The following is a 12,442-nucleotide window of genomic DNA, read 5'->3' as shown; positions in this document are numbered from 1 at the left end:
GTAGAGAAAGAAGGATAGACTAGAAAGGGGAGAGGAGACGGTAGAGGGGGAAGGATATACTAGAGAGGGAAGGATAGACTAGAAAGGGGAGAGGAGATGGTAGAGAGGGAAGGATAGACTAGAAAGGGGAGAGGAGACGGTAGAGAGAGAAGGATAGACTAGAGAGGGAAGGATAGACTAGAAAGGGGAGAGGAGACGGTAGAGAAAGAAGGATAGACTAGAAAGGGGAGAGGAGACGGTAGAGGGGGAAGGATAGACTAGAGAGGGAAGGATAGACTAGAAAGGGGAGAGGAGATGGTAGAGAGGGAAGGATAGACTAGAGAGGGAAGGATAGACTAGAAAGGGGAGAGGAGATGGTAGAGAGGGAAGGATAGACTAGAAAGGGGAGAGGAGACGGTAGAGAGAGAAGGATAGACTAGAAAGGGGAGAGGAGATGGTAGAGAGGGAAGGATAGACTAGAAAGGGGAGAGGAGACGGTAGAGAAAGAAGGATAGACTAGAGAGGGGAGAGGAGATGGTAGAGAGGGAAGGATAGACTAGAAAGGGGAGAGGAGACGGTAGAGAGAGAAGGATAGACTATAAAGGGGAGAGGAGACGGTAGAGAGGGAAGGATAGACTAGAGAGGGAAGGATAGACTAGAAAGGGGAGAGGAGACGGTAGAGAAAGAAGGATAGACTAGAAAGGGGAGAGGAGACGGTAGAGGGGGAAGGATAGACTAGAGAGGGAATGATAGACTAGAAAGGGGAGAGGAGACGGTGAGGGAAGGATAGACTAGAAGGGGAGAGGAGATGGTAGAGAGGGAGGATAGACTAGAAAGGGGAGAGGAGACGGTAGAGAGGGAAGGATAGACTAGAGAGGGAAGGATAGACTAGAAAGGGGAGAGGAGACGGTAGAGGGAAGGATAGACTAGAAAGGGGAGAGGAGACGGTAGAGGGAAGGATAGACTAGAAAGGGGAGAGGAGACGGTAGAGAGAGAAGGATAGACTAGAAAGGGGAGAGGAGACGGTAGAGAGGGAAGGATAGACTAGAGACAGAAGGATAGACTAGAAAGGGGAGAGGAGACGGTAGAGAGAGAAGGATAGACTAGAAAGGGGAGAGGAGACGGTAGAGAGGGAAGGATAGACAGTAGAGGAGATGTTAGAGGACGAAAGGGAGAAGATAGGGGTGGAGAGGGTTTCATCTTTATGTTAGCGTGAGGGTTCCACTCTTTTTAAAGTTCCACATATGTTGTATTTTGTGTTTTTTATGGAAAAAATAATAAATTAAATCTAAGCAACCAATGACTTTGTTCTTTTTGGTATCTCTCATGCGATATTCCTAATGCTAGCGTTATAGTTAATGCTATTCCATTACCTCAGTTCCATTGCTGTAGTTTCTGTAGTCTGGTGGCCAGTTAGTATATGAAAAGAAAGAATAAGAAAAGATTTCCATTCTTCACATCACGGACTGGTAGAGCTGGGACAGGTTGGTGCAATAATTATCAAGTAGAACATTAAAACTACTCAAACTTTACACGGACCTCACTCAAGTCCAGTCTGCTGTAGAACTCGACGATGGGTAAAACGCAAACTCTCGTAGTGAACAGGACTTTGACAATATTGGTATCCCTTCTAGCCATGACCATAATTGGAATTATAAACTGGGTGGTTCGAGCCCTGAATGCTGATTGGATGACAGCTGTATATCGGACCGTATACCACGGGTATGACAAAACATATATTTTAACTGCTCTATGTACGTTGGTAACCAGTTTATAATAGCAATAATGCACCTCGGAAGTTTGTGGTATGCGCTTGATCCAGGCACTCCGCGTTGAGTCAACGACTGGGTCTCGTCTCTGGCAACCGAACCTATCGAACAAACGACCAGCCAGCCTGGGTAGCAACCATATATTTGTGTCGGGACTACATCTTGTGGAAGGATGAAACAGTATGAATAAATGAATCAAAATAACGTGTTTAATGAAAATATGTAAAGTGATAATGCCCTCGAAACCGGTGTGTCGACTTCGTCTCGGGCCTAACAACACCCGTGCCAATATATCCTCCAAACACCGTCTTCTCGAGCATTATCACTAAAATAATCACGTCCAGCTGTTTTTTTTATTTTTAGCATTGGTCTGAGTATGGTTGTCGCTAGTTACCACAGCCACAAAGTCATAATTATGGCTAACCCCCGTGCTTATTTCTACAATTTATCTTCTTAAAATCAGATTTTAAACCACCTAACCTTAATCGTAACCACACTGCTAACCTTATGCCTAACCTTAAATCACGCATTTTTACGATCATTTTGACTTTGTGGCGGTGGTAACTAGTGACAACCACTAAGTACGCCAGGACCTGACGCGAAATAGCGTTCTATCACGTGCAATTACGTCAACAATTTTAATTGGCGGATGCCAGTTGAGACGGAGAAACAGTTTACATTTAAACTGTTTGTAATGTTCGCAAGTATGGCTCCAATATTTCCAATATATACCAGCAGACCAGGACATGTTATTCTCTTTCTACTGACTCGATGTGTTCGTCCCAAATGGCACCCTTATATAGTGCACAACATTTGACCAGAGCAATGTGTGTCCTTTGGGACACTCAATAATATGAGGTGGTTCAGATCAGTTGTTTTTTTTACCCTGAGGAACTGTATTGACTGAGAAGAGTATATTGTCCCATATCTGTCTCTTTAAACATATGCAGTACACAGTGATTTCCATTTTCTTTTCAAATGAATTCATCAATTGAGTATGTGTCCTTCTCATCCAGCATACAACATTCCCCTTTAACAACGTCGACCATGCAGACTCCCACTGACAGGAGAAAACAGCCAGGACTAGCATCAGGAGCATGAGGCCACACTTCCCACATTGCCTCTGGCCTTTGTTAATGTTTACGTATCTTGCATCACTCATCTCATATGTATATACTGTATTTTAAATACCATCTATTGCAACTTGCCTATGTCACTCTGTCATTGCTCATCCATATATTTATATGTATAGTATATATTCTTATTCCATTCCTTTACTTAGATTTGTGTGTATTAGGTAGTTGTTGTGGAATTGTGAGATTACATGTTAGATATTGCTGCATTTTCAGAACTAGAAGCACAAGGATTTCACTGCACTCACAATAACATCTGCAAACCATGTGTATGTGACCAATACAATTTGATTTGATTCTGGGCACCTCTGTCCCTCTCAGCCCTGCCACCTCCAGGCCCCTCCACAGTTCCACTCACAGCGGCACCACCAACTCCAATGCCCCCTCACAGGGTTGGCCAGTTCTTGAGCTGGGAGATGGAGGTCCTCGACACTTCTGGCTCTCCTTAATGGAAACCCTGGTGGTCTTTCCTCCTTTGGCTGGTCTGATGCAGAATCCCCTGATGGTCGACTTCTGTGTTACACCGCTCAAGTGTGTGGCTGGCCTCGGTCTCACCTGTACGCAGAGAGGATGATCTCTGGTCTGGGAATGGATCAGTTGCTTCCTCTGGCCAGGCAAGACTGTGGGCAATGTTGTCCACTTCCAGAACCAACTGAGAATGGCTCAGCTGTTGATGGTTGAATGATGTTGAAGGGTTTGATTTGAAGATTAAACAGAACACAATAACTTCATTATCTTCACAAACCAGCTCTACCATCTCAGTACACATGACTTTTCGTGTACATAACCTTGTATGTGTGCAAACTTGTGATTACAATGTTTTTGTCATTATTACAGAATGTCATGTATAGGACCCTTAAATGTTTTCATTTCAAATTGTTTTAACTGGATAAGAATGGATGATTGAAAATATGTGATAATTCATTATACAATGACCAAAAGCATTCCCACCGACCTCTGCGAGTCTGCTCTGTTGTGGAGCGTAGAGTGACTGTTGTGATGCTGTCTTCACGGTGACAGCACAGGACATAAAGTAGGACACGGGAAGTGATTTCCAATTGCTGATGATGGCATTACCTCTGTCCCATTTCTGATCAAATCAGCATTAAGACAACTTTCATACTAACAACAATGAGAAGAGAGCACCATCTGTCCTTCTCCACAATTCACACTGTGTTTTATTACCAAATGATATTAGATAAAGGTAATCTCTAATGAACTTCCGAAAAACTGTCCATGACAGTTTGAAACCCACGAATCCATGAGACTCATCATTAATGGTTGAACGTAAAAGACATTTTATATATTTCTGCCATTTTTAGCTACATTAGCTATATTTCTTAAATATTTATTTTAAATGTTTTCCTCTTTTTCCTTGTGCTGGCGAATGCTGTATATATGTAAATGTTTCAGAGTGTAGCGTACTTACAACTTTATTTCTATGTGTTATATAAGTATAACGTAGGATGACCTCACCAGCGAGATGACAACCATTCAGTGCCAGACAAGCCTTGCTGTCTGGGAAGTCATTTGATTGACCTCATGTGTGCCTCTGTACTGTACTCTGAGTTTGGATTCAGTCTATGTGCACACACACACGGTTACAGTAGCTGATTGATGAGGTTCTTGTTGATGGGTGAGAAGATAACAGGCAATTCTGGCATGTGTCCCGTGTTCTCAGTTCAACAAAGGAGACCAGACACAAACACAAGTGACTGGAATGTTAGAGGAAGTGCAATAGATAGTGTTGAAACGTGAAGATGACACTCGTGTGAATGATTGTCCCATCTAGGTTTGTGATGACAAGTGAATTCTGTATGGGAATGTAATGATGCGCTTATGGTTATTGAGCTAAATTAAGTTCTGCATTGTCCATTTTTTTTTATACATTTGTTTGACGGTGTGGGCATGACTTTCATATTGTGGCATTATCAAATACCTTTGATTTGATTTGAGCCTAACCATTTGCTGAGGCAAAAGTAGGAGAACATATTGGACCAAAAAGCCTATGGTCTTGAATAACTGATAATCATAACTATAACCTGTATTTCAAGAGTAATTTGTGAGTTTACACATACTATACTTACTTCTTGATGGGAAAGGCCACTGTATTTCGGTGAAGGCTGGCAGTTAATGTTGGCATACGGGGCCAACACTACAAAGACATTGAGGCCGGACCAAGTCTTTACGACGCACATAAAGACATGTCTTCTTGCCTACCAATTAAACATAATGACAGAATCAAGTTCAGACTTTTACAACTTTACATTAGGTGAAAAGTACATGTGCGCACGCACACACAAACACAAACACAGCGCCTATTATCTGTGTATAAAAACAACAGTGGACCTTTTTGGCTGGGATCCTATCTTCCACTTCCTAGGTTTGGTACACCTTGTGCTGACATATTTGGACCCATTTGGAAACTGGGAGCCGTAACCAGAGAGACAAAACTTAATTCACTCCAGGGGCGACACTGATTTTGCCCTACGGTAACCAAAAATAGACATGAAATGTTTACAGACTTGGAGCAATGCTGTCTTACTGGAGAGGGAGAGAACACCTTAAAAAAACTAACTAGAAGTATAAGCAAAAAAAGAAAAAAAGAGAAGGGAACTTCTCTTAGAGAAAGGGAGATAGGTCACAGAGCTGTGATGGTGCTCGGAACAATGCTGCCTGCTTTTTCTCTCTCTCACACACCACGCACGCACGCACTCACTCCCAGAGGACACAGCCCCTAAATATACAAACTTAAACAGTGGAGACAGTGATAGTGGAGGGGGACTCGGAGCTCTGTCAGCCCAGACACACTTCAAAAGAGCCGAAAAGAAGGAGAAAGCCCCCCGGCTATGACAGAGGATAATGCAACCGGCTGAAACACCCTCCCCTGATAATAAACTGAGAAGAAAAGACACTGTTGTTCATTGTTAAAGGTCGTTCCACCAATTCTTTAACTTTTTAGAAGTGTAAAAAATAAAAAAAAAGAAATTATTTCACCTAATAACATTCTGTCAGAAGTTACATACACCTTAGCCAAATACTTTTAAACTCAGTTCTTCATAATTCCTGAAATTTAATCCTAGTAACAATTCCCTGTCTTAGGTAGGTTAGGATCACCACTTTATTTTAAGAATGTGAAATGTCAGAATAATAGTAGAGAGAATGATTTATTTCAGCTTTTATTTCTTTCATCACATTCCCAGTGGGTCAGAAGTTTACATACGCTCAAATAGTATTTGGTAGCATTGCCTTTAAATTGTTTAACTTGGGTCAAACGTTTTGGGTAGCCTTCCACAAGATTCCCACAATAAGTTGGGTGCTTCTACACCTGCATTGCTTGCTGTTTGGGGTTTTAGGCTGGGTTTCTGTACAGCACTTTGAGATATCAGCTGATGTAAGAAGGGCGATATAAATCAATTTGATTTGAATTTTGGCCCATTCCCCCTGACAGAGCTGGTGTAACTGAGTCAGGTTTGTAGGCCTTCTTGCTCACATGCACTTTTTCAGTTCTGCACACATATTTTCTATAGGATTGAGGTCAGGGTTTTGTGATGGCCACTCCAATACCTTGACTTTGTTGTCCTTAAGCCATTTTGCCACAACTTTGGAAGTATGCTTGGGGTCATTGTCCATTTGAAAGACCCATTTGCGACCAAGCTTTAACTTCCTGACTGATGTCTTGATATGTTGCTTCAATATATCCACATAATATTCCTCCCTTATGATGCCATCTATTTTGTGAAGTGCACCAGTCCCTCCTGCAGCAAAGCACCCCCACAACATGATGCTGCCACCCCCGTGCTTCACGGTTGGGATGGTATTCTTCAGCTTGCAAGCTACCCCCTACTTCCTCCAAACATAATGATGGTCATTATGGCCAAGCAGTTCCATTTTTGTTTCATCAGACCAGAGGACATTTCTCCAAAAAGTATGATCTCTGTCCCCATGTGCGGTTGCAAACCGTAGTCTGGCTTTTTTATGGCGGTTTTGGAGCAGTGGCTTCTTGCGGCCTTTCAGGTTATGTTGATATAGGACTCGTTTTACTGTGGATATAGATACTTTTGTACCTTTTTCCTCCAGCATCTTCACAAGGTCCTTTGCTGTTGTTCTGGGATTGATTTGCACTTTTCGCACCAAAGTACGTTAATCTCTAGGAGACAGAAAAGGTCTCCTTCCTGAGCGGTATGACGGCTGCGTGGTCCCATGGTGTTTATATTTGCGTACTATTGTGTGTACAGATGAACGTGGTACCTTCAGGCGTTTGGAAATTGCTCCCAAGGATGAACCAAACTTGTGGAGGTCTGCAATTTATTTTTCTGAGGTCTTGGCTGATTTCTTTTGATTTTCCCATGATGTCAAGCAAAGAGGCAGTGAGTTTGAAGGTAGGCCTTGAAATACACCCACAGGTACACCTCCAATTGACTCAAATGATGTCAATTAGCCTATCAGACGCTTCTAAAGCCATGACATTTTCTGGAATTTTTCAAGCTGTTTAAAGGCACAGTCAACTTAGTGTATGTAAACTTCTGATCCACTGGAATTGTGAATTATAGGTGAAATAATGTCTGTAGACAATTGTTGGAAAAATGACTTGTGTCATGCACAAAGTAGATGTCCTATCTGACTTGCCAAAACTATAGTTTGTTAACAAGAAATTTGTGGAGTGGTTGAAAAATGAGTTTTAATGACTCCAACCTAAGTGTATGTAAACATCCGACTTCAACTGTATGTACGTACAGTCACTGTGGGGACGACGTCCTCGATGCACTTATTGATAAAGCCAGTGACTGATGTGGTGTACTCCTCAATGCCATCAGAAGAATCCCGGAACCTATTCCAGTCTGTACTAGCAAAACAGTCCTGTAGTTTAGCATCTGCTTCATCTGACCACATTCTTTTAGACCGTGTCACTGGTGCTTCCTGCTTTAGTTTTTGCTTGTAAGCAGGAATCAGGAGGATAAAATGATGGTCAGATTTGCCAAATGGAGGGCGAGGGAGAGCTTTGTACGCGTCTCTGTGTGTGGAGTAAAGGTGGCCTAGAAATTTTTACCCTCTGGGTTGCACATTTAACATGCTGATAGAAATGAGGTAAAACTGATTTAAGTTTCCCTGCATTAAAGTCCCCGGCCACTCTGAGTGCCGCCTCTGGATTAGCGTTTTCTGGCTTGCTTATGACGGAATACAGCTCATTGAGTGCGGTTTTATTGCCAGCCTCGGTCTGTGGTGGTACGTAGACAGCTATGAAAAAAACAGATTAACACTAAGTAGATAGTGTGGTCTACAGCTTATCATGAGATACTCTACCTCAGGCGAGCAAAACCCTGAGACTTCCTTAGATATCATGCACCAGCTATTGTTTACAAATATGCATAGGCCCCCGCCCCGTGTCTTACCAGAGGATGCTGTTCTATCCTGCCGATAGTGTATAACCCGCCTGCTGTATGTTCTAATGTCGTCGTTCAGCCACGACTCGGTGAAATATAAGATATTACAGTTTTCAATGTCCAATTGGCAGGATATACGTGCTTTCAGTTCGTCCCATTTATTTTCCAGCAATTGAACGTTAGCTAGCAGAACGGAAGGCAAGGGCAGATTAGCCACTCTTCGCCTGATGCCTCAAGGCATCCTGATCTCTTTCCGCGAAACCTACGCTTCCTTTTCCAGCGAATCACAGGGATTTGGGCCTGGTCGGGTGTCCGTAGTATATTCCTCCCGTCCGACTCATTGAAGAAGAAATCTTCATCCAGTTTGAGGTGAGTAATCCCAGTTCTGATGTCCAGAAGCTCTTTTCGGTCATTAGAGACGGTAGCAGCAACATTATGTACAAAACAAGTTACGAACAATGCGAGAAAACAAACAAAATAGCATGATTGGTTAAGAGCCGATAAGACGGCAGCCCTACCCTCCAGCGCCATCTTCGCAAAACACCATAAAATAGCCAAAAAGAGTAGAACCAGCTAAACCTGCTTTTACAATGATTTTACTCACAAAACTCACAAAAGCTCTGACGAAGGCATTGAGGCCGATACATAAGCTTATTAAACATCAGTGATACTATCAAGAGCAGTGTGCGGTTTCCTTTTTCCTTCACACTGATTTTACTGTTAATGTTCAATATTTCTTTCGTATGTAAAAAGGAATAGTTTCACCATAATAAAATGAGAGTTCAGTTCACGTAACAGGGTTGACCTTAAAATGAGGGACAGACGTAAATGAATCACCAATAAAAATAAATTATAATCTTCAGAAATGACTTTGTCAAAGCCAAAAAATAACTAGGGCTTCTCAATGATGGTGAAAACTTGGAGAAATGTTGGGGTTAAGTGGGTTAACATTTTCCTAGATGTCATGGAGGGACAAGTCAAAATGCAGAATTTTGGCACTTAATCAAGTCTTTATTCCTATATATAAAAAAAGATTTCTCTATGTGGTCTATATTAAAAAAGGCCCTTCATTTAATAGATCAGGCTTGTAAAATGCAATATTGGTGCACAATCTCAAATCAAATTTTATTGGTCATATACACATATTTAACAGATGTTATTGTGAGTGTAGCGAAATGCTTGTGTTCCTAGCTCCAACAGCGCAGTACTAAGCAGCCAATAGCGGGGTTCAAGCTATGGCCCCACAGCGCCACCATCAGGACAAATTGGACACGTAGCCCTAGGACGAACTACTTCTCTACCTACGCTTGCCAAATATCAGATCTCAAAATCAAACAGATCATGCAATACACTTTTGATGTATTTTGAACATTGTTTTATGATGTTGACTACTTTAAGTGCTTTTCACAAAATGTTTAATGGCAGAAGATCCGTCTTGGCGGACCTTATGGGTCCCCTAGGCAAATTTGTTCCTTGTGAGGAGAGGGATCTATGTACCGAACTTCATGACTCTAGGTGAAACGGGGTGAGGGGCATGACCTTTCAAAGTTTGCTTTAAATTGCTTGTTATAGCACCACCATCTGACCAAACGGCATGGCATCACGAGAGGCTGTGGCCCGTGGGCCTTTACCATCATGCCAAGTTACACCCTTCTCAGCCTTACCATCTCACAGGAATTAGCATTTTTCACAAAATCTGTAGAGAACCAGAATAATGAACGCCAGCAAATACAATAGGGTTTCACCCAGCTTCGCTGCTTGAACCCGTAAATATAAAATGGACGCAAAAGGCACTCTTCGTGGAACGACCTGTTAACCTACTACTCTACAGCTTAATAAACACTTTGACTGAAGTCTACAGGGACAGCCATCTTTGAAAGTGTTAGTTTGGGGTTAACAATATAGATCCAGTATCGGATTTGTGATTGTCAATCGAGCTCCACCCAAAATTAGGACAATATTGTAATTGTCCTCAATTGTGTACTGTTACTGTAGCCTAGTAAGTGAGGAATTGATTTAGATTTTTGATGTAATTTAATATGGCCACAAGAGGTCCCTAGTTGAGTGTTTCACTGTCAACTCCTCCTGTCCGGCTTCCACTCTGCAGATCCGCTCTGGCAGAACAGTGTTCTCAGAGTTGCCTAGTCTAAACCATTTTGGAGCAAAGTCAGACCAGTTGATGTAGACATCCTGTCATGGTAGCAGCCCCTTCCTCCCACACCGCCATGTTAAGGGATGCCCAGCCATAGCATTGACATAAATTGGCAACTAATGCCCCTCAGAAGTGACTTTTTTCCAGCTGCCCACCTGCAGGAGACAAAATGACAGCTGCCCCCTCTTGTGGCAGGATGACTCAACTGCAATCTGTTTCTGTTTTGGACTGAACGTTACAGACGAGTCAGAAGAGGTCATGGGGGATTATTCATCAACATGGCAACTGTCCACATTACAGTGAAATAATCATATCACATTTACCAACTGTTTGTTCATATAGACAGACATAGCTAAGAGGTAGCAATGAGTCTAACCAGCAGTGATGGTATCAAATCATTCTTTAAAAAGGATACATGGTGGCCTTATGCGTTTGTGCGACTATCAAGATACCACTACTTTTTAAAATCAACCAACTTTTAGTTTGGTCTTTTCAATTAACACAGGTTTACTCCCAGTATAGCTGCTCCACTACTATTTTTCAAAATGTAGATTTGATCGACAGCACTCTCCTTCTGTCATGGTGGGTATTTACTAGGGAAGTAATACAGTACGTCACTTACAGCAAAGTGCCCTGGACCCAAGCCATGAACAACAATAAACTATCTTTCATTTCCTGTGGGCTGGTGGGTAGGACCCTTTAAACAAGTCCTCCACAAAGCCAACACTTGTTTCTTTAAGAGCAGCGGGAGACCCTAATTCTTCCCAGAGAACACTGAAGGTCACGCTCTTAACATTTGGCCTTTGAGGAGGGGAACAGACAATTTCAGATACTTTAAGGATGATTTGTATAAACTACCCTAGGGTCCGTCCCAAATGGCTCCCTATTCCCCGTAAACATTCTCTCTGCTTCGTCAAGTCTTTAAAGAATGGCATGTTTTTGGTTTTGATGTTACTTGGAAATGGTAATGGTTGACATAGGCACATGGTCTAGTAAGCTTCAGTATGAGCTATCAAGCACTGAGAGGAACTTGCTGTATAAGGATACTATGGTTATGTTCACCTGAAGATGAATGTGTTAATAGCAACTTATTCATCACCTTCAGCTATTCTTACACATACGCTTGTCAACATTCAGTAGGCCTACAACTTGGGATGTTTCATATATAATTGAGCGTTTTACAATTAGTACATTCCTAGCTAGGTGAAGGGGGCAGGGGTGACTTGGGTTTAAGATACTGAGGTAGGGTTTCAGAGGTTTTAGGAAGATTGGCAGGGACTCCGCTGTCCTGACGTTAAGGGGAAGCTTGTTCCACCATTGGGGGAGGGGAGGGGGGGCAGCCAGGACAGAGAAAAGCTTTAACTAGGCAGAGCGGGAGGTGACCCCTGTAGAGGTTGGAGGACCAAGAAACCAGAGTTGTGTGGTTTGTGCCCGGGTTGGGGAGTAGGGTTTGAGCATAGCCTGAAGATAGGGAGGGGCAGTTCCCCTTGCAGGTCCGTAGGCAAACACCAGGCGATGCGAGCTTCAACTGGAAGCTAGTGGAGTAGGCAGAGGAGCGGGGTGACATGGGAGAACTTGGGGAGGTTGAAATCCAGGCGGGCTGCGGCCTTCTGGATAAGTTTCAAGGGTTTGATGGCACAAGCGTCACCTTTTACTGTCCCTTTATCTCACAACCAACAGTACATGTAAAACGGAGTATCTAGCCTAGTTACCTCTGGGTCCGTCTGTAGAGACCCAGATTGATTCAACACAATGTGACTCAATCAATCAACCCTTGAACAGCGCTTTAAAAAAGTACATCCATTCTTTTATACGTTTAATTCAATGATATACAGCCATTGATTCTTTAAGAATATCACTTAGAAATGAGCTTAGTTCAACTGTCGTACCCCATCCCTCAACAGTTTACCAAAAAAAAAGTGGCGGAGTATCTTTGTTGTTATTTGAATCCCAGATTGCCCCTTAAAAATGAGCTCCTGGGATGGTGGCGGGTGAACTGAACAGAGAGACGGTCCAGAGCATGGG

General features: G+C 42.6%; 1 long non-coding RNA gene across 1 annotated transcript; it reads left to right on the top strand.

The window, feature by feature from the left end:
* The first annotated feature begins 803 nt into the window (after positions 1 to 803).
* Positions 804 to 4,754, top strand: LOC106567532 (uncharacterized). Its single transcript, XR_006758603.2, has 2 exons — positions 804 to 1,701; positions 3,203 to 4,754. It is a non-coding gene; the product is annotated as an uncharacterized LOC106567532 (long non-coding RNA).
* Positions 4,755 to 12,442: the final 7,688 nt, after the last annotated feature.

The sequence above is a fragment of the Salmo salar genome, chromosome 13, assembly GCF_965601325.2.
Source record: "Salmo salar chromosome 13, fSalSal1, whole genome shotgun sequence".
Classification (NCBI taxonomy): domain Eukaryota; kingdom Metazoa; phylum Chordata; class Actinopteri; order Salmoniformes; family Salmonidae; genus Salmo; species Salmo salar.
The sequence above is the reverse complement of the archived record's forward strand: the minus strand, read 5'-3'. Positions and strand labels throughout refer to the sequence as shown.